At 44.4% G+C, this 4,475-nt stretch overlaps 1 pseudogene across 1 annotated transcript; it reads right to left on the bottom strand.

Moving 5' to 3' along the window:
- Positions 1 to 1,999: 1,999 nt before the first annotated feature.
- LOC308655533 (MAP/microtubule affinity-regulating kinase 3-like) lies at positions 2,000 to 4,051 on the bottom strand (annotated as a pseudogene). Its single transcript has one exon. The product of its transcript is annotated as an MAP/microtubule affinity-regulating kinase 3-like (transcript).
- Positions 4,052 to 4,475: the final 424 nt, after the last annotated feature.

The raw sequence follows: 4,475 nt of genomic DNA, 5'->3' as shown, positions 1-4,475 counted from the left end.
CTTTTCTGCATATTTATTTACTAAAGTAATTAATTAAAAGGCTGTGTCATTTTTTTAGGACTTCTATTTTTTCAATTATATATTTTTGAGCTCATGTTTTATGGTGATTTCATATTTGATGCTATGTGCCTAATGAATATAGAAGATGGAAGATTGAAACAACAATGCCTGTCTGAAACAGCAACTGGATTGGGGTTCTTGAAATGTTCTCTGACAGATGCAACATTAAATGGAACATTAAACGGAGAGCAAGTTAGGAGAGATGGATTACCTCTGAACTGAAAGCCATTTATGGAACACTTAACTGTTAGGAATTTGCAGGTCTCAAATGGGTCTTTCTTTCTTTTTCGGGGTTCCATGACTTTAGGGCATTCATAGTACAGGCCAGCTTCCATTCCCAGGCGTGGTGTTCTTTTCCTCAGATTTTAGAGTCATGATGTAGAAGATGGAAGGTGGAAACAACAATACCTTTCTGAGGCAGCAATTGGATTCCGGTTCCTGAAATGTTCTAAAACAGAGAACATTTGTTCTGTCTTGGGAACATTAAATGGAGAGCATGTTAGGAATACCTCTGAACTGAACGCCATTAACGGGCCACTAAACTGTTAGGAATTTGCATGTCTCAAATGGGCCTTTCTTTCTTTTTCGACATATAACTTTAAGGGATTCATAGTATGGGAAGCTTCCACTTCCATTCGTGGTGTTCTTTTCCTCATTTTAGTGTCATGATGTAGAAGATGGAAGATGGAAACAACAATGGCTCTCTGAAGCAGCAACTGCTTTAGGTTTCTGAAAGGTTCTGTGAGAGAGGCAATGGCTGTCTTGGGAACATTAAATGGAGAGGATGTTAGGAAAGACAGATTATCTCTGAAAAGAAAGCCACTAATGGAGCACTGAACTGTTACGTATTTGTAGGTCTCAAATAGATCATTCTTTTTTTTTCAGGGTCCCATGAGTTTAGGGCATTCACAGTACAGGCCAGCTTGCACACCCAAGCATGATGTTTTTTCCTCATATTTTATTGTCATGTTGTAGAAGATGAAAGAAGAAAAAGATAATGCCTGTCTGAAGCAGCAATGGGATTAGGGTTCTTGAAATGTTCTGTGACAAAGGTAATGGATGTCTTGGGAACATTAAATAGAGAGCATGTTAGGAGAGATGGATTACCTCTGAACTGAAAGCCATTTATTGCGCACTGAACTGTTAGGAATTTGCACATCTCAATTGGGTCTTTTTTTTCTTTTTTTCTTTTCAGTGTCTCATGACATTAGGACATTTGTAGTAGAGACCAGCTTCCACTCCCAGTCGTGGTGTTCTTTTCCTCAGATTTTACTGTCATGATGTAGAAGATGGAAACAACAATGACTGTCTGAAGCAGCAACTGGATTACAGTTCTTGAAATATTGTGTGACAGAGGCAATGCCTGCCTTGGCAACATTAAGTGGAGAGCATGTTAAAGGAGATGAATTACCTCTAAAATGAAAGCCATTGATGGAGCACTGTACTGTTACCAATTTGCATGTCTCAAATGCAGCTTTCTTGTTTTCTTTTTCGGCATCCCATAACTTTAGGGCATTGATAGTAAAGACCAGCTTCCACTCCCAGGCGTGGTGTTCTTCTCCTCAGATTTTCAGGTCATGATGTAGAAGATGGAAGATGGAAATGACAATGCCTGTTTGAAGCAGCAGATTGATGTTTTCGAAATGTTCTGTGACAAAGCCAAAGGTTGTCTTGGGAACTCTCACTGGGAAAGCACCTGTGGAGACTGTCCAGTTGCTATGGGGACCATCTGTTCAGAGGTTCTGTGTAAGCCTGAGTGGTACAGGTGGAACAGGTCTTCACCCAAATAACTGGGCAGTCTTAACCAGCGCCTTGCATCAAGCATTCCCACGAGGGGCATCACCTCCCGGGACAATTAGAGAAAACCCTAATTTAGTCACTGCTCCCAACAATTGCCTAAATGTTATTCTATATGTCCATCAGTGTTGAGGAAAACACTTCAAGTTGTTGCTTCATTTACATCCCAATGACTGGGATCCAGTTGGAGCTCACTGGCAATTTTGGAAGCCATATTTTTGAATGCCTTTGATTTCTCAGATATAGGCTTGAAGTGGACCCCGTTCAGAGACGGTCTGGGAAGTTTACATACCTCCATCTCCCACTGCACCACTTTCTCGGTGTACCCATCTCCATGGATGCAGAAGAGCAGAAAGGGCGTCTTGTGTATGTACTGTCAGTTGTTGGCATCTAGCACCTTGTGGATTTCCCTCATGATGTCACTAGGATCCATGGCACTAGTGATTTTCATGCTCCAGGTGAAGTGCAGGGAGCGAGGTTTTGCTTGTTGGTTCTCCTTTCTCTGCTCAGCAGAGACATGATGACTTGAGCCCTTATATCTCAGGGTCTTCTCAGACTCAGCTGGAGGCCTTCTTGTGAATTTAGATGTTAACTTAGTAAAACCACAAGTGGTGCCTCTTCTTTGAGTCTGGGGCAATGCTTCAGCTGGATGGAAGTAGCTGGGTGAGGCAAGAGGACCTTCGTGTGTTGCAGTTTGGCATTCCCGGAGCTGGCGGTGGAACATTCGATGAAGGGCACTGGCTCTGGGGAAGCAGATGCAGCCCCGGGTGGAGGTACTTGGGACACTGTGGGTTGAAGTCGCTGGAGAGCTCTGAGCAGGGAAGGTGCTGTTGTTCTGACCATTCCGGCTAACTGAACGTGTGTCTGCTTTGGTTGTTTTGTGGCAAATGCACTTACTCCACAGTGTCCTCCCTCTAGATGGTGTGCTGCTCTTGTAGGCAGCAGGCATTTTCTTGAATTCAGGAGTCTCCAGCTCCTTGGGACTGATGGTGATCCCAGGTATGGGCCTGGCTGGAGAAATTCCCTTTCCTCTCACAGCACTGCCACCGGATTTCTGGGAGGCCATTTGATGTTCTCTGAGGTGACTCTGGGCAGTGCTGGTCGGATATGGCCCAGTTCCAGCATGGTCCAGGGACTGTGTCTGCTTCTGAGTGGAAATGCTTCGCTGCACTTTGAGGTGAGGAGGCCAGCTGGTGCTCTTTCTGAGGACCCTGCTTGGCTGCACCTTAGCCAATGAGATGTTTCTGTGGGAGATGGCCACCTCTGGACCAACAAAGGGTTGGAGGACATCATGGCCTCTGTTGATCCACCTGTCTCCCATAATTTCGGCCAGGGTGCTTCGCTTAGTTGGATTGAGCACCAGCAAGCGTTTCAGCAGATTTTCACATTCTGTTGACATGTACAGAGGGATTCGGTATCTACCTTGTAGCACCCTGTCTCTAATTTCTCTCACATTGCCCCCAACAAAAGAATGCAACCCGGTGACTAGGGTGTATAGAACCACGCCAAGACTCCACACATCAACTTCTGGACCATTGTACTTCATGTGCTGGAAGAGCTCTGGGGCTGCGTAGGGAGGACTGCCATAAAACATGTTGAGTTTATACCCAAGTGTAAACTCATTACTGAGTTGAAAGTCAGTAGCTTGATGTTCATCTGTGCATCTAATTACAGATTTTCCTCCTTCAGGTCTCAGTGGGCGACCTGCGTTTGGTGACAATATTGGACTGCAACATGATCTGCCAGAATTTAGTTCTTGCCTCCTCTTCTTACAGTCTTCCTTTCTCAGCCAGATAGTCCAAAATTTCACCGCCACAGGAGTACTCCAGTATGAGTCAGAGTGCTTTTTGGTGTCAATAACTTCAAAGAGCTTCACGATATTGGGTGATTTAACATCTATAGGATTCTGACCTCTCCGAATAGCTTTTGTAGAACTTCTGGCTTCAGGAATCTTTTGTCAATGATCTTTATTGCCACTTCTTTACCTGTGAGGATGTGACCACTAGGTTGTTTTCGTGAAGGTTCCCTTGCTGGTGGTTTTCACCACTCTGTAATTTTCAATGTGAGGCTGCTCACCTGCGGAGGAAGCGGTGGCTTTTCTACACTGTGCTCCAGAGGGCCCGGTGTGGGAGGTATATTCTGGCTGTCCATCTCCATGTGAGGTGTGCACAGTTTGACCTAAGTTCTTTTTCATTGAAAATCTTCAATGATATATGGGTATCACTTCAGTGGGTCTGGGTATCACTGGCGAGTTTAGGACAGGTGAGGGCTAGGCAAGGGAAGGGGAAACAAGGAAAGAGTTGGAGATGGGTTGGGAAAAGAATGCTATCGAAAATAGCTGAAGTGCCTTTTACAACCAAAGATAGTGCCCAGTTCAAATAATCACTCTGGGTACATAAAAGACTAAAAGGCAAATGAGGAGTTGTTCTAGGTCCACTCATTTCTAGGGTTCTCAGTCAATTCAGTCATAAAGTACTGACTCCTTAAAGAGTGGTCATATGCACCCTAAGTGGATGAAGGATCCAGGCAGTTACTCTGTCTATGGAACTTGACAATTTGGGGGTCAAGACCTGATGAAAACGAAAACTACTTTTTTTTTTTTTCCAGAAATATGCAGC

The sequence above is a fragment of the Spermophilus citellus genome (genome assembly GCF_964194105.1).
Source record: "Spermophilus citellus genome assembly, chromosome: 9".
Classification (NCBI taxonomy): Eukaryota; Metazoa; Chordata; class Mammalia; order Rodentia; family Sciuridae; genus Spermophilus; species Spermophilus citellus.
This window is presented reverse-complemented; position numbering and strand designations above follow the sequence as displayed.